The sequence below is a fragment of the Balaenoptera physalus genome, assembly GCF_965194825.1.
Source record: "Balaenoptera physalus genome assembly, chromosome: 13".
Classification (NCBI taxonomy): domain Eukaryota; kingdom Metazoa; phylum Chordata; class Mammalia; order Artiodactyla; family Balaenopteridae; genus Balaenoptera; species Balaenoptera physalus.
The window spans coordinates 51,751,919-51,770,814 of NC_138892.1; the positions used below are offsets into that span (position 1 = coordinate 51,751,919).

Below are 18,896 nucleotides of genomic sequence, written 5' to 3' on the forward strand. Positions count from 1 at the left end.
AATAGACTTTTGGTACTTACTAATTTACTGCTATGACTCTTACTCTTAATAAGTTACTATTTTACAAATGTACCACAGGATGAGAAAAGCATTACATATATTAAAATAACTTCAAAATTATTTTGATTAAAAGAAAATGCATCTGTGATGAAAATATTGGGGTTCTCACATTGTACTTTATCATATTATATTTAACCTTTAATATATTCATGAGTTAAAGAATGATTAAAGGAATTTCTCAATTATAACTGATTGAATTAATCATGGATAATTAAACAGAGATTTATTAAAACCAGATACTTTGGAAGTGAATCTATATAGGGTCACAGAAAAAATATAACAGAACAGAAATAGCATACACACACACACACACACACACACACACACATATATATGTTCAGCATATAGAAGCTCAGTATAGCACAAGGCAAACACATATTTCTGAAAAATATTTCCAGTATTTTAACATGAACTCATTTGTACTGCTCAAACTCACAGTTTTAGTGATTTTGTCTTTTAAAAGATGCTTAGAAAAAAAAAAAAAAGATGCTTAGTATTTAATGAAATGCAGGAATGGTAATCTCTAGGAGTTTCCCTATGGAATAACCAAGAAAGAATATACAGTGCCAAGATAACATTTTGGTGGGGGAGGGCAGGGTGGTGGTTTTGGACTGGCTTTCTAGTCCCATAGATAGAGGGTCACCAAACAAAATAAATTTATCCCCTCATTCACTCTACGAACATATGTTGAATTGGTTTTGCAGTAATCTCACCTATTATTCTCTCAGGACTCAGGATTGTAATTCATTCAGAACTGGAGAGAATCTCTTTGGAAACAGCTAGGTGCTCATTTAAAATCTATTTACCTGTTACGTTAAGCCTTTCATTTACCCTTACAAACATTGATCCTCTTCCATGTAATACATAGTGTCTTCAACAAACATTTAGTGAATACCTAAAAGTGCTAGGATTCACAGAACATTCTTTTTGACAAAAGTCATGGAAGTGGAACAGAAGTGGCATAGTTTCATTTCCATGTCTCATCTGTTGACATTATACTGTCAGCCCCAAACAATCTTGGTCTAGGTATACAATCCAGCAGCTTTAAAGTCAGATATAGGAATGGTTGCCCTCCTGGTGTATGTGCTGTGCATAATCCCTGGGAGTATAATTTGATGGATTTTACTCCCAAGATTAGATGGTACAGTTGACCTTAAGATAAGGAAATTATCCTGATGAGCATGACCTCATCATATGTGTGCTTTTAAAGCAGAGCATGTTCTCTAGCTAATTTTAGGAGAGGAAGTTAGAGATTTGGAGCTCAAGAATGATTTGACTGTCCATTGTCTGTTCAAAGATGGAGAGGACACATGGCAAGGGATGTGGGGAGCCTCTAAGAGCTGAAGGCAGCCTCAGGCTAACAGCCAGCCAGGAAACAGGGACCTCCTTTGTAAAACCACAAGGAGCTGAATTCTGCCAACAAGAATGAGCTTGGAAGTGAATCTTCCCCAGAGCCTCCATTGAGAACTCAGCCAGGCCAACACCTTGATTCCATCCTTGTGATGCCCCCAAGCAGATAACCCAGCTATACCTGCCTTCTGACCTACAAAACTGTGAGCTAGTATGTGGGTATTTTAATGGTCTGTTAAGTCATTAAGTTTGTGGTAATTTGTTGTGCAGCAATAGAAAACTGATACGGGAGGGATCAGGTCAGGTAAACTTCCCTTCCTGCATTCCATGGATTGCTTCAAAAACACAATTACTCATACAGTTTTTCTGTATGTCCTAAGTGTTTGCACTACACCTATCAAGCCACCCACCTGCTGTATCTTTTTGGGCTGGCAGTGAAGTAATGTCCAGCATGGAAACACATCATCTGTGTTGCTTTCCATCCTTTCCTCCTTCCCTCTCTCCACCCCCACTCCATCTCTGTCTCTACCTCTATCTCTGTCTCTTCTCAGTACCTTGGAATTCCTGAAGCCACCATACTGGAGAGACATGGGGAAAGGTCACACATTCGGATAATTCTAGGCTCCCCCAACCCTTGCCTCTAAGCCACCCCAAACTAATGTGAAGCTGTTCAGAGAGGAGAGATCCCTGCTGAGCACTGCCCCAATTGCATTTTATTAGTATCAAATAAATGTTTTTATTCTTAAGCCACTAAATTTTGAGGTGGTTTGTTATATAACCATAGAAACTGGCCCATGAGTTTAAAATTAGAAAAGGTAATTTCTTTTTTATTTATCAATTAATAACTTTAAATGAGTGATTTTCTTAGCTAGAAATCACTCTTAGCTGGGACTCACTCTAAACCCTCCTCTTTGCACATTAAATGATCACCAAGTCCCTCCAGTTCTGCCTTCTAAATGTTCCTTCAATCTGTCTACTCTCTACTTCCACTGCCACTGCCCTAGCTAGAACTTTCTCCATTTCTCATTTGGGCAACTCCAATGTCTTTTTTTCTGGTCTCCTGACGGTCAGTCTTACATTAAAAAAATCCATTTTCTACAATGCTTCTAGAAGGATCTATTTCTTTTTTGGATCAGTTATATTTATTATACTAGAAAATGGAGGTGACAGAAAAGCAAAGAAAAAAAATTGCCAGTTATCCCACAACTCATAGATAACCCTGTAACATTTGAATCCTTCTAGACTTTAAATGAACTACTATAGGTTCATGCTGCACATTCTGTTTCATAACCTATTTTTTATGTAAATAATATATCAAGAATTTTTTTTCATGTCAATGAATGTTGTTCTACAAGACCACTTCTAATGGCTTCACTGTATTCTACTGTATATATATATTAAAATAGAATACCTGGAATTAAGTAAGCACTTGATAAAAATTTTTATGACATCCTTGTGAAAAGATGAAGAAATATGGCTTGGATGTTGTGCATTCCTTTGTGCTGACATCAACTTCCAAGGTGGTCTTTTCTATCAGCATCCTGGCATAATTTACAGATTTTCAGATATCTAAAGGTAGAAGGGATAGCTAACTCTGTTGATGCCCAAATTTAAGATTGAAAAAGATCTCAACAACCCATACTATAATTTGAGATGATGAATATGAAGTATCATGAGGGGAATTAGTTTCAAAAGGAGGAAAAATCAGTCATACCAGTATAGGGTGGAAAAAATGATTTAAAAACAATTCCTTGGATTACATATCAGACTAAGAAACAGATATTGCTAGTTTCCCATCTAATGTTCATTCTGCCCTTCTAATTTGTAAAAGAACACCTACAGTGTTGAGTATGGCAACATGCCCAACCATGAAACTACATTTCCCAGCCTCCCTTTTAGATTGTGGTGCTCAATGAAATATAAGCAGAAGTCTTCAGAAGTACTTCTGGGAAAGCTCTTTAAAGGGGACTGACTCAACTGAGAGGTTTCTGCATTTGGATGTCCAGTTGTTCCAACTGCCATTTATTGGAAAGGACTGTCTTTGCTCCATTGTACTTCTTTTTTTAAATTGAAATATAGTTGACGTACAATATTATATCAGTTTCAGGCATACTACACAGTCATTTGGCACTTGCATACATTATGAAATGATCACCACGATAACTCTAGTAAACATCTGTCCCCATACAAAGTTATTATAATGTTACTGACCATATTCCATATGCTGTATATTACATCCCCATGGCTTATTTATTTTATAAGTGAAGGTTTGTACTTCTTAATCCCCTTCAGCTATTTTGCATCCCCCACCTCCTCTCTTCTGGCAACCACCCATCTGTTCTCTGTATCTGGAAGTCTGTTTTTGTTTGGTTTGGTTTATTTGTTTTGTTTTTTAGATCCATTGTATTTTCTTTACTCCTTTGTCAAAGATCTGTTGACTATATTTGTGTGGATCTATTTCTGTGCTCTCTATTCTGTTCCATTGATCTACTTGTCTTTTCTTTTGTGAGTACCGTACTGTCTTGATAACTGTAACTTCACAGTAATCTTGAAGTAGAATAGTGTCAGTCCTCTGACTTTGAGTCCTCCGTCAATACTGAGTTGGCTACTCTACATCTTTTGACTCTCCATATAAACTTCAGAATCAGCTCGTTGAAGTCCACAAAATAACTTGCTGAGATTTTGATAGGGATTGTGCTGAATCTATAGATCAAGTTACAAAGAACTAACATCTTGACTATATTGAGTCTTCTTAATCATGAACATGGAATATCTCTCCATTGATTTAGTTCTTTCATATCTTTCATAAGAGTTTTGTAGCTTTCCTTATGTAGATCTTGTACATATTTCATTAGATTTATACCAAAGTATTTCATTTTGGGGGGTGCTAATATGAATGGTAAAATGGCTTTAATTTCAAATTCCACTTGTTCACTGCTGGTATATAAGAAAGAGATGACTTTTATATATTAACCTTGTTTTTACAACCTTGCCCTAGTCACTTATTAGTTCCCGGAGTTTTTTCGTCAATTGTTTTGGATTTTCTCTATAATCACATCATCTATGACCAAAAACAGTTTTATTTTTTCCTTCCCAATCTGTATACTTCAATTTCCTTTTCTTGTCTTAGTGCTTTAGCACTTCATCAACTACATTTCAGATTTTCTTACCCCAGTACTGGTTCTGCAGAGGTTTCTGCTCTGGGAAGTTGTCATTCTCTATATTCACCTGTCTCTCCAGTTTTTGAGGTAGTGATTGCCATGTGATCTTACTGCTCTTATGCATCTAAGAATAATTTTTTTTTTAGTTTGTTCAGCTTTTTACTTGTTAGGGCAAAATAGCAACTTATAAGCTCCTTACATGCCAGATCAGAAACCGAGAGTTCCTAAAACTGGCTTTTAAATACTCAGAATAGAGAAAATAATAATATCACTATGTTTTGCCCTTGTCAAAGTACATCAGGAAAATTATATTTAGTTCTAGGCATTGTGTTTTAAGAGCGATTTTGACTAATAACATGTGACCCAGGTAGGTTTTCCAAACAAGTCATACAAAGACCATTTGAAGGAAATGGGTTTTTTAGCCTAAAGAAAGACTTGTGGTAAGATGATCACCATTGTAAAGTACTGCTATTTTGAGGAAGTAACTTTAGATATATTCTTTATTGCTTCAAGCAGAAGAAGGATGGGTCATCAGATTTCAGCCAAATATAAGATAGAACTTTCCAAATTTAGGGTTGTTTGAATCCACACTGTATAATCTTATTGCATAGTCAGTGAATTCCCAGTTATGGAGATGTTTATACGCAGAGACTTAGCGACTAAACAAAGTACATTGTGGGAATATTTGGAGTAGGAGGTGAGATTAGAGAAATTGTTTTCACTCCTTTTGAAGACCAGAATCCTTCTTCAAGTGAAAGCCTACTGAAGCCTTCTCAGTATAACCCCCCTCCTGGAAAGACTCTCTAGCACTTCCTAGGACACAGCTTTAAAAGACTGGATTAGAAGATAACTCTGTAACTCCGATTCCAACTCATAATGTTAAAAAACCTAAATCCAATGAATATTTGCCCATACATGATTTTTGTCTTTGATATCCAAGAAAAGTATTGGGAGAAAACCTGATTTATCATCAGAAAACTTTTAAATAAAAATAAAATTCCCTGTCATATATGTATCATAGGTGAATGATTATTGTGTATTTTAAATGTAAAACTACATTACCACCTAAGGGAAATTTTAGTCTGTGCCATCATCTCCATAATTTTTTGTAAAGTGTACATTGTAATAAATCAGTAACTAGTATCTATTATAATAGTAATAAGTAGTAATAAATAGTAATAAAAATGAATGATAGAATGCCCATTTGGTACCAAGCTTTGTTTCAGGTGCTTTGGGGGGAGGGAGGCAGAGTTCAAGGAGGAACATTAAGGAGAGAGAGAAAAACAAAAACAATCAGACCTAGGTGTAGATTCAGACTTCAAAGAATTTACAAACTGGCCAGAGTTACATGTACAAAAGTCACTATAATTTAAAGCAGAAAAAAAGATAATCACTTTCAAGTATGTGCTGAGTGAGTTCAAGGAAAGAAGAGATTTCCATGGTATGGGAATTAAGGGAGGCTACTTGGGAGCAGTGGTGTTTGAGAGGGCCTGGAAGGACAGAGACAGAGATGGGAGGAAAGGGATTTCAAGCAAAGGGAAGATTATGGAAAATATTGCTGAAATGCAAACTGAAGCACTTATACCAAGAGAGGTTTTACTGCATTAGTCAGAGGCCAGCTGGAAACAATTCACTGCAGATGGTTCTTGGGAAGGCACTGGACTGGAAGGACCACATATAGAGATTGGGCAGAGTTATAGGAACAAACAAGGAATGTTGAGGCCCCCAGACACTAGCAATACTGGGGAGCCATTACCACCCTAGGACTGAAGGGTTAAGCAAAGAAAGCAAAGGAAATAGCATTAAGACCCTACTGAGAGTTGGAGCCCTGGGGGAAGGGCTATCAGGTGGGAGCTGAGGTCACAGAGGCCCGTGACCACTGCCAGAGGAGAGGCACCAAGGCAGGGAATAGACGGGAAGAAATACCCTGACCTCTTTCTCCTTCTGCTCTGCTTTCTTATGTCAGTGCCTCCCATGACCAAACTCAACAAGAAGCCAACAAGCAAGGGAACTTGGATGACGTAAGCCACCAGCATGGGCCTCCAGGTAGGTGGGGCACAAGCAAGGCTGAGAAGGACAAAAAATGGAAACTGGGTGGGTGGTTGGTTGAAAGAACAAAGAATAAGCATGAAATGAAAGATTAGAAGTTTAGAGAGAATTTTGGAAATCTTAATTACCACTTTAAAAATTTCTAAATTATTTGGTAGTCCATGTAGAGACGCTGATGCTTGATCAACAAGAGAATGACATAACAAACATCCCAGAAGTGGGCAGTCCAGGCAAGGCAGAACTCCGTGATGTTATCAGTGTTCCATGTTCCTTCTTCCATTCTGCACCCCGATTCTTAGCATGTGGCTTTCATCTACGGTCACCCTCATGGCTAAAATTTGGCCACTCCACCTCTAGTCTCACATCCATGTCCTAGACAACAGCAATAAGAAGAAAATGACAACGAAACCAAAGTTTTCCAGAAATCCACAGCAGATTTTCGTCCCATGGTCAACCTCAGCTACAAAATGAGGAAGGCTGGGAAAAAGGCACATTGCTACTCTGAATAAAATCAGTTTTTTTTTTTAAGAAAGAAGAGAAAATGAAATATTGAGTAGAAGCTAGCAGCATTTGATATAAAAGAGAAGAAAGCCTGATGAGACGAGGGCACTCTAATTCTTAATTATTTGAGCTTCCAGTAATTCCAAATTTGGGTGTTGTTGCCTAGATGAAGAGGTTAGGAGGAGGAGTTATTTGGGGGAATGAAAAGGGTTTCTGAGATTTGAGACATACTAAATTTTGAGTGACAGCATCATATAACACATAATGGCTAAGCCATGTTAGAAAACAAGAAAGGGGAGAGAACTGGAGATAGAGAGTTGAGTGGTAAGGTAGATTGGATTATTGTTCCCAACTTTTTACCTCTATACTTAATAAAATTATACACTCATACCCTTTGCCATTGCAAGCCAAGTTTATTTATCAGCTCCACTGAAACTGGGTTTGGTGACATGAATTTTTTCGACAGTGGTTTGAGAGCAGAAGTGACATGTGCCAGTTTTAGGCCATGAGGTATTTCTGTTTGCTGTTTGAGATTCTCAGCTCCCTTATGAGAAGAGCACTCCCTGGTCCTACGATAAGGACTCATGAAATGGATCAGAACCAATGCCCAGCCAAGCCCAATAGAGCCACAGGCAACGTGCGAACTCATGAGGGAGAAATAGATGCCTGTGGTTAAAACCACTGAAGTTTGAGGTTGTTTTTATTATGAAATGCTATTGTAGCAGAAACCTAATTAATACATGTGGTCACTCTCAAATACACAAGAACATATGGGAACCACTTCTCCCTTACTAGGAAGACCCTGATCAAAAAGACAGATAAAACAAGTTTTGGCAAGGATATGGACCCTCATACATTGCTCGTGGGAATGTAAATAGGCACACCCTCTTTGGAAAAGTCTGGCTGTTCCTCAAAATGTGAAAAGTAGAATTATCATATGATGCAGCAATTCCACTCCTAGATGTATTACCAAGAGAAATGAAAACATAGGTCCATACAAAAACTTATGCGTGGGCTTCCCTGGTGGCACAGTGGTTGAGAGTCTGCCTGCTAATGCAGGGAACACGGGTTCGAGCCCTGGTCTGGGAAGATCCCACATGCCACGGAGCAACTGGGCCCGTGAGCCACAACTACTGAGCCTGCGTGTCTGGAGCCTGTGCTCCGCAACAAGAGAGGCCGCGATAGTGTGAGGCCCGCGCACCGCGATGAAGAGTGGCCCCCGCTCGCCGCAACTAGAGAAAGCCCTCGCACAGAAACGAAGAACCAGCATAGCAATCAATCAATCAATCAATAAATAAATCTTTAAAAAAAAAAAACTTATGCATGAAGGTGGAGAGCAGCATTATTCACAATAACCAAAAAGTGGGAACACCACAAATGTTCATCACTGGTGAATGAATAAACAAAATGTGGTATATTCACATAAGGGAATATTACTCAGCAATAAAAAGGAATGACATACTGACACATGCTACAGCGTGGATGACCCTTGAAAACATTACGTTAACTGAAAGGAGCCAGATTCAAAAGGTCACATATTTTATGATTTCATTTATATAAAACTTCCGGAATAGGTCATCTATAGAGACAGAAAATAGACCTGTGGTTTACAGAGGATGGGGAGGGGGATAAGGAATGACTGATAATGGGTAAGGGGTGTCTTTTGGGGGTTATAAAGATATTCTAAAATCGATTGTGGTGATGGTGTCACAACTCTGTGAGTATACTAGAGTTATGTACTGTAAATGGATAAATGGTATGGTATGGTTTAAAACAAAGAACAAAGGACAAAGCCACAAACCTGTCAATAAGACACATGCTGTAAGCTGAGGGCAATAAACCAGTCACACTCTCTCACCTGATCTGACTGTGACAATGGCATATGTGGTTGTGAAAGCTGGTCTGGGGTTAGTAGGTGCAATCTTTGCCACACAAATGGAGATATTCTGTATGTGGTGCTAACTTGCCTATGTAGGAAAAAGGCAGATATTCGTGGTTTCATTAGCACCATGATGATCTCACCCAGTTGGTTTCAAGCTCTGTAAAAAATATTTCCTTTAATAATGTTCACAAGCTATACTTGAATAAAATCTAAGTGTAGAACATTCAAACAATTCAGAAAGATTTGGAGGAAAATATGAAAGTGTGACAATCTTTCTTTACCAGCCTACCAATGCTACATATTCTCCTCCCAGAGGTAATCACTGGAAAAAATTGACATACTATAACCTTCTAGTCCTTTGTTCTAAGCATTTGCTTAAATATATAGGCAAGTATACAGCCTTATTTTTACATAAATTGGACCATACTAAGCACATTGTACTGAAACTTGCTTTTAAAAAACTTAACACGTCTTGAAGATCTTTCCATTCATTTTTATCAGCTGTACAGTGTTTTTCTATAGTATGGTTATATCATAGCTTGATTATCTATTCCCCTATTGAAAAATGTTAGGTTCCCAATGTACTGCTATTACAAAGCAATGGTAACAGAGTTCTTGATATATACATCTTTGAGCATGTGTGCGATTTTTTCTGCAGGATAGTTTTTAAAAGTTACATTTCTGAGTTGAAGAGAATGCACATCTTAAATTTAAAGTCGCTTAAAAAAAATTAGTAGAAACCTTTTTTCCAAATCAACCTTTACATGGAAGCCGAATATGTAGAAAATTAAGAGAGAAAGTGCATTGATCTTGGGCAGGGAAGCAGAGCTCTGAAGCTCTAACCCCTCGGCCTCACTCTCAGCCTCTGGCTTTCATTGCCCCAAGGCACCTTCATGGAACCCTAAGGTTCCACAGAGTACAAATTGGAAACCATTGCTTTAGTCAACTGAATTGACATGTAATATTTCAGACTGTAAGGATGGATTTCAAATGTGGTTTTTATAACAAATTAATTCCAAATCATATAGTTTTAGCAACCTATAAGAGTAGTGTATTATTTTATGTCAACCAACTGGACCATTGTCAACGAGGATGACTTTTGAAAGCAATGGAGTTTCAGAGTTTCTAGAGAAGAGAGACTTAGGGGAGGTAAGCTGATTACAGGAAGGGGCTGGGTACTGCTGCTGCATTCACATGGCAAGCTGCCTGCCTAAGCTGGCTTTGGGGAGCTGAGAGTGAGTGGTAGAATAAAGCACCTCCCTTCAAGCTACCACTTGGCTTGACCATATCATAAACGTTTCATAAATCAAAACGAGATGTCAGGAAGACAGAATAATTCAGATGCTAGATTTTATACATCTTTATTACCTATGGTTCTGTGTTAAATCCCAGGCTTAGAAATAGGAACTTTGAGAATGCTTATATTACCATCAGCTAAAGTAATACATCTGGATAGCAATAAGTCTTTTGCAATCCAACACAAAACATAAGGTGATGTTACCTAATTCTTATGAAATCTTTAAAAAATGAGGTTCGAGAGTGTAAATACTTCCATAGCAACTCCTTTCAAATATATCAACAGCATTTAGATTGGAAATCATCATGAAGACATACAACTTACAGTCCCCAATTCCATTTTATAGGAAAAAAAATAAGTAAAGCTAGATAAGGACCTCCCTGGTGGTACAGTGGTTAAGAATCCACTTGCCAATGCAGGGAACGTGGGTTCTAGCCCTGGTCCGGGAAGATCCCACATGCCACAGAGCAACTGAGCCCACGCACCGCAACTACTGAAGCCTGCGTGCCTAGAGCCCGCGGGCCGCAACTACTGAGCCCACGTGCCACAACTACTGAAGCCCATGCGCCTAGAGCCCGTGCTCTGCAACAAGAGAAGCCACCGCAATGAGAAGCCCGCGCACTGCAGCGAAGAGTAGCCCCTGCTCACCGCAACTAGAGAAAGCCCATGTGCAGCAACAAAGACCCAACGCAGCCAAAAATAAATTTAAAAAAAAAGCTAGTTAAAGCTGCGTAGTTGAGACACATTATCTGATGCTAAAGTCTGGCTGATATTTGAGAAAATAAAACAAAATAAAACCCAAATATTCAAAGACATGTCATTCCCACTCCTTGTCACAGCCGTTCATTCCCTCATTGAGAGCAGAGGCTGTGTCTTTTACCTTTATGTTCCATGGCCTTGCATAAGATTCAGTAAATCTTTGATAAATGAATGAAAAAAAAATGATTGGTTGCCACCAAATCTGAAAGGAGAAAGTACATCATTTAATTAAAACATTCTGGCCTCCTAAAAGCCGTTCTTAATAAAGGGACAGATCTTTTAAGAAGCAAACCACTTCTTTAAAAATAAAAAAAAAAAAACAAGCCCCTTATGAAATTCTCAAATACTGCAGAAAGATATAAAATGTTCTAATTTCACTCTCTAGAGGTAATGTCTCTTAATAGCGTCTTGTTAATTCTAAATGTTTTATGCTTTTGTGCGTCTATGTGTAGAGAACACCTCTTACTCTTTTTGGGAACGCAAGGTAAGCATCCTCTCCCCGTGCTTTGGGAATTCCCACTTAATACTTAGTGGGGCACATCTTGCCTCTCCGTATAGAAGCTAAAAATGCCAGCTATTCTCTTTTCTGGTGTCTCTTGCAGCGGAGGTATAAACACACATTCTAGCCTCCATCACTTAGCCCCCTAGACTTTAGAAGGTAGGAACTCAAAGAGCAGAAACCACAAGGAATCCATGCTGATGAGGACGGGGGCAGTGGCTGCAGTCAGCAGTTGGAAGCAGCAGTGGGTTAATGGCAGGGCACCAGCAGCATCCAAGATTTTCCAGGGCAGCTGCACGGTGTGGTCTGCAGCATTGTAACTGGCTGCGTAGCTCAAAGCTGGTTCTGCCAAAGGAGTGCATTGTGTTTGTGCTTTGCCCAGATCTCACTGGATCCCTTTTTACTGTTTTGTGTGCTTCTCCTCCCCAGCACCTTGAGGCTCTTTCACTTCCAAAGAGCAGCACCTACATCTTTTTCTCAAGGGCTGTCCTGCGGCTCCTGGAATTAGCTTTTGCCAGAATGCATGGAAAGCCAGAAGTCCTGGGAATTTGCCTTCCTGGAACAGCCCTTATCCAGTGACTTAGAGGTGCACAGTTGGAAAGCCCAGCCCTAGGCCTTGGGTTGGGGCCATACTGAGGTGTAACTTCCACTACAGAGTTTCTCTGTGGGATCAGGCTATAGCTACTCTGGGGACCTTTGCTTGAGACTGCACCTTTGCTGGGCTTTCTCCCCTTCCCTGTCCTGCTTCCCCAACTCCCATGTGGGCGTCTCCTGGCATCATTTAATAAATCACCAGCATACGAATCTTCCAGGGTCCACTTCTCAGCAGTCTGACCCAAGACAACCAACTTCCTGGAGATTCTGAACCAGTCAAAACCCTTTTTAAATATTCCCCCTTTCTGCCTAAATTAGCCTGGGATGGTTTCTCTTGCTTGCAATTCAGTATAGATAGATACAAGCACATGCATATATACATATGTTAAAATACATGTATACTTTTTTGTTAAATACATGTATACTTTTAACAAAAATTGAATCATAAAAATATTTTAGATTCTGAGTCTTTGCTTTTTTGAATAGCTACTTATTTATTTTCATGTCCATTTTTACCATCTTTGGAGTCTACCTTTATGAATATTCCTTTCTTGCCCCCTTTCTAATGGTTCCATGAATTTCTCATCAATCTAGTTTGGGTGAATTGGGCCCACCCAGCTTTCAGGGTTAATCTATACTTGGCTTAAAACAATCAGCACATTCCTCAGAACTGGGTTTGGTTCATGGGATAATCACGAGACCAAATCTGGCAAATCAGGGCAACAAATTATGGGACCTTTGTTCGAACTGTATTGCCCCCACCCAGGACTGAGCAAGAAATATGCACCTAAACTTACAGCTGTAGGCAGCTTTTGGGGGATTAGGAAGGAGCAGCCTGCCAGGGGTTGGGGTCAATATAGTGGCAGTAGAGCAAAGAAATGGAGAGAGGGACACATTTTTTGAGCCCTGGATAAAGCCTTGCCTGAAAGACCGTTCATTTGTACGACCCAATATATTCCCTGTTTGTTTGAGATACTTGAGGTCAGGCTTTCTGCGCTTTTCACCCTGTAGGTCTGTCATGAGGTTAAAGGATTTAATATATGTAAAATGCTTAGAATTGTGCTGTACGTGGCATCCACTAGATGATGGCTGCAGAAGTAGTAGGCATAGTCCGTCATATATGATACACAGATCTTCCGTTTATCTTGTTCGTCTCTGGTGCTCACAGCAGCTTTTATTTCATTCCCCATTTCTGTGTGATTCTAACTGCTCTTGAGTACCCCCGCTTCTTCCTCATCACACTTTCTTCCCATTTTCCTGTCCTCTCCCCCATCATTTCATCTTTCTCACCTTCTCTCGCTTCCTGAAACTTGAAGTGGTTTGTGGATGCAGAATTGAGAATCAGGGAGAGAAACTCTGGAAGGTGATGAAAGTGCTTTCAATGCCTTTTTAAGGTGGATCTCTTTTTGTCTTGTACTCAATTTCTCTCTCTCCCTTCTTGGTACTTAGAGTCATGACACTCAAAGCCTTTGTTGTTAATAAGCAAGTAAAAATCAAAAGTTAACATCATGTTTTACCACATTACCTGGGAAAGCATGCAAGGGCTCCCATACTCCCTGAAAAGACATCTAGTAGAAAGGCAGATCGCTCTTCCTTTTAATTCAGTTATTTACCAAGGACTCTATACTATTTTACACTTTCTTCCGTACTTCCCTTTTCCAATAAATCTTTCCATCAAGTGTTTATAATGTGTAAGTATTCCTCTTTGTTCAGATGAGCAACCATGTAGTACAAGGAAAAAAAATTCATTGAGGTGTTTGGATCGCTTCACAGTATAGACAACTGAATTTTTAGTGGCTTGGCATCAGAACTTTAGGATAGAATTTCTTTTTTTTTTTTTTTTAATTAATTAATTTATTTTTGGCTGTGCCGGGTCTTAGTTGTGGCACACGGGATCTTTGTGGCAGCATGCCAGATCTTTAGCTATGGCATGTGGACTCTTAGTTGCGGCATACGTGTGGGATCTAGTTCCCCGACCAGGGATTGAACCCGGGCCCCCTGCATTGGGAGAGCGGAGTCTTACCCACTGGACCACCAGGGAAGTCTCGTAGGATAGAATTTCTTTTGTGGTATAGTCTTAGCCTTAAAATATACATTTCTCCAAGAGACAGCATAAAATGACATTAATACTGATATAATAAAATATCCTTTTATGAATACAATACAGTCTTGATTATGAATTTGACTTCCCTTGGAACATGTAATGTACACAGACATTTTAAGTGGGAACACTCCAGTTTAAATTTTAACGCAGGATAAAGATATAGAATGATTCACAGGACAAGTATTTTTCTCACGAAGTACTAACTACTTATGATTCAAAAAATTTACTTTTCCCTGCTTTTGTTTTCCCAAATCATTATTTCAATTATTTAATGTTCATCTTCTGACTTTTAATCTACTCGTCATTTATTTGCTTGTGTATGCAGTCAAAAAATAACTGTGGCGTGTCTGCTATGTGCAAAGCAGTGTGCTAGGTGCCGATAAGGGGGAGAGAAGGGAACAAAAGTGAGTAAGCCCCTTCCCCTAAAGAGCTTATAGTTGATTAGGAGCAGACCCAATGTACAAATAACTCTAAAATATAATGTAAAGAGACTAAATATGGGGCAGGGAGAGAGAAGAAGCACAGGCCAAACAAGGAACAGTCAGTCAAAGAGGAAAGTAGGAAAGTCTGGTGCCTATGTGTGACTTGAATTATTCCATCTAGAAGGCTGTAAGGAAAGGAGCAGTGACAGGTGAGGGCATAGAGTAGGCTGGGCCACACCTAAGCATTTCATGGTTGACAAAAGCCAAAGGTTATTTATGGGGACTCAAAGGATCAAATCTGGGTTTGGGGGGTTTTAATCTCGCAGATTTGTTCAGAATGGAATGCAAATGCTTACAAACCAGAGGCACTATAATTGACGGTGTTATGTCAGATATTTAATTTTCCTTAGATACCTACAGTTTTCACCAACGTCGGTGTGCCACTAAATGACATCTTTGCTGACATACATATTGGGGCTGATGGAGAATGAAGAGAGGGAGGCTGAAGCCCAAGTTAATAGCCGCAAATCTAGTCATTCTGCAGAACCCAGGGATTCTGAACATTTTGCTGAAAATGTTTCAGATGGCTCAGTCTACAAGGAACAGGGTTTTCACTACTCCTGGGACATTGTGGATGGAGATGGCAAATTGGATCCACGATTCTTTTCATCCTATCAAGTTGCACCATATGTTTATAAATAGTATTTTTGTTATGACCCTAATTGAGGGAGATTTAGTACTGGACTATTTCTGACTTGCTATTGTCTAAGATCTTGCATTCTTGCAAAAGTTGAAACAGAAAACTAGAGTAAATTACACATATCTGCTGCCTAAAGGATTTATATTTTCCTTTTGTTTGTTCTTAAATACCATCATTCGACTCATCTGCTGACTGTTCAATTGCAGGACATAGTGGCCTAAAGCCAGATATCCTGTCCTGTGGTTTCCCCTCCCCCACTCATGAGATTAAGAGGGAAGGGGGCGGGCGGCGTAGAGGGAGAAGAGGAAAAAGGCAGAGGAAGTTCCTCTGTTTTACTAAAGACCTCATCCAAAAATAAAAGAAAAATATGTTAGTGTAAATACCACTACAAAGACAATTTCTGATTAGCCAGAAGCTTTCAGTGTGGTAGCTGGCACTGGTTCACTTCTTCTAGGCAACGAGAAATATAGACTGCGTGAATTTCAACAGCACGTTGAAGTGCTTTGTGATGGCACTAAATCTCAGCCTAATGTGCTGATGGAAGGGGCCCACCTGCCTTGCTACCCAGGACTGAGTCTGAGTTAAAGTCTGTGATGACTTGCTGCTTCTCTTAAGAGGCTGGGCTGCTGGCCTCCCTCCCAATGCTGTCTTTGGGGCTCCTGTATCTTGCATTGGCCAACTGTGCCGATTCATTTGGCAGTCAACTAAGAAGACAGCAGAGGTTTGGTTTAACAGCATGTTCAAAGCAATGTGATTTTAATGCTTAATGAGGTATATTCCACATTCCACATATCAGTAGGACTCTTCCTTTTCCCTCCTTCTCTCCCTTGGATTTTCTTCTTTTTCCTGTGCATTCTTCACTTCTTCTCCCCCTCCCTCCCTCTTCTCCCTTCTTTCTTTCTTCCTTTCTCTCTTTCCTTCCTTTCAACTTTATTCCTCTTTTACGGGGGCGGTAAGTCATTTCATACCATGCAAGTTAAGAACAATTGAAAGAAGAATTATATTATGCTCGGCAAACAACGTGCTGCCTTCAGGACATGGTAGATGTTGTCATCTGACTTACATTGTCACAGAGAACATGGGTTTGTCATAAGTCATGTTTGTAACTGTAGTAGTTAGTGTTGGCCTTACCTGGTCAAGGAAATCTGTACTTTGAAGGCATAGGAGAAATCATGCTGTTAGTCCTCAACAATGATATTTTCAGGGAAACCATTGGCTTTTTATCTGGCTACGTGTTTCCACCAACTGATGCCAACAAATGGTTGTGTGGGTACTCATCTCTGTGATAAAGCAGCTGGTGGTGAAGCATCAGTTGTTCTGCGCTCTGTGGCTGTAATTGTTAACATATTCTGACAGCATCTGGAAAGAAAGACCTGTACCGAGATCTGTATAGGCATACACTGTGTGTTAGTTTCCTGGGGCTGCCATAACAAATGATCACAAACTGGGAGACTTTAAACAACAGAAATTTGTTATCTCACAGTTCTGGAGACCAGAAGTCTGAAATCAAGAAATTGGCAGGGAAGGTTTCTTCTGGAGACTCTGGGAGAATCTGTTCTATACCTCTCTCCTAGTTTCCGGTGACTACTAGCAATCCTTGGCTTGCAGACTCATCATGTCAGTCTTTGCCTCCATCTTCCCCTCTGTGTATCTGTGTCTCAAATCTCCCTCTCCTTTCTCTTATAAAGACAGCCGTCATTGTATTTAGGGCGTACGCTGAATGTAGGATGATCTCATCATGAGATCCTTAAATTAATTACATGAGCAGTGACACTATTTCCAGATCAAGTCACATTTACAGGTTCCAGGGGTTAGGACTGGAACATATCTTTTTGGGGACATTCAACCCACTACACACTGGTACCTTAAAACAAAAATATCAAAGATTAAAATCTGTAAAGTGACTGCAAACCAAATCAACATTTAAGCCAGTGGGAAAGGAATTTTGAGCTTGTTACTGAACAAAAGAGAAAACATACTTCTTTTGCCACGATCTTTTTGTCTACAAGGATTTCTGTTGAGTTTTGTAAAGGGTGTTCTCCTTAAACACTGATGTCATGTTTACAATCATTCGGAAACCAAATAAAAGAAAACAAGGTTGCTGTGTTGCTTCCAAAAGTTTTACTAAAAAAAAAAAAAAGACTGCACGAGAAAAACCATGTGGGTGGCTTCACTTCAGAGACACCATTCAGAGGAAAGTCAAGAGTAGTAGTGATTAAATCAGTTTAGCAGTTTTAATACACAAAAGTCAAACGGTCAGTTTGGAAAAAAAGAAACCTGTCAACTTCATTGTTTTAATCCTAAACTAAAATCAAATGGTAGGTTTCATTCAGTCACCGGAAAGCTTTTGCTAGACCATAACTTTTTCATGCTTCTAATGTTATGATCATGCTATACCCCTGCCTCAGAGTGAAAAGAAAATAAGCCAGTAGCTCTAATAGATCAGCCTTTCTGTGGACCGGCCAGCCAGCACACTCTTAGGACTGTGGACGGCTCAGTTTTTGCAGACTCCCGTTTTGTTGACATTTCTATTCAATTACCCAGTGGAACACATTTGCTACTTTCAAGTGAAAAACCACATCTTCCTCCCAATATATTTGTCAACATCTCAGCTGTTGACTTTGTATGCAGCGAAGTCCCAGTAGGTCCTCTGAAAAGCAAATACTTAAGAAGATGATTGAGTGAGCATCAGCCTGAAACTTGGGGACATTGGGCAACTACTTCAAGTTCCTGGGGCAAGTAGCATTAATAGGACCTTAACCTGGAATTGATTCTTAGAGCTCATATTCAAATATGACCACAACAATGCCTGCTACTGAAGTGGTTTTCCCAATGTCTGTCATTTGGGATGACCTACGCCTCTGCATCCCTCCAGCAGAGTGGATCATTAAGAGCTGACTTTACCTCTCTCTGCATTTATCTCTAGGAGCATTTCAACCTACAACCATTAGCCAGAAAATGGTTAAAATTGATGCTGTAATGTTAATTCTTTTTTTAAACTGACGTACAGTTGATTTACAATGTTGTGTTAGTTTCTGGTATACAGCAAAGTCATTCAGTTATAGATATATATATTCTTTTTCATTATAGGTTATTACAAGATATTGAATATAGTTCCCTGTGCTATACAGTAGGTCCTTGTTTATCCCTCCCCATGCTATCCCCTTTGGTAACCATAGTTTGTTTTCTGTGTCTGTGAGTCTGTTTCTGTTTTGTAAATAAGTTCACTTGTGTCATATTTTAGATTCCACATATAAGTGATATCATAAGATATTTGTCTTTCTCTGACTTCACTTACTGTGATAATCTCTAGGTCCATCCATGTTGCTGCAAATAGCATTATTTCATTCTTTTTTATGGCTGAGTAGTATTCCATTGTATATATGTAGCACATCTTTATCCATTCATCTGCTGATGGACATTTAGGTTGCTTCCGTGTCTTGGCTATTATAAATTGTGCTGCTGTGAACATTGTGGTGCATGTATCTTTTCGAATTAAGAGTTTTCTCCGGATATAT

The 18,896-nt window shown here is 39.3% G+C and overlaps 1 long non-coding RNA gene across 3 annotated transcripts in view; it reads left to right on the forward strand.

The window, feature by feature from the left end:
• LOC309642029 overlaps positions 1 to 18,896 on the forward strand; it is a 238,924-nt gene that overhangs the window by 3,267 nt on the left and 216,761 nt on the right. For all 3 annotated transcript variants that reach the window (XR_014252910.1, XR_014252911.1, XR_014252912.1), the window contains exon 2: positions 6,538 to 6,617. This is a non-coding gene — a long non-coding RNA (uncharacterized lncRNA). The remainder of the gene's footprint in view (positions 1 to 6,537; positions 6,618 to 18,896) is intronic.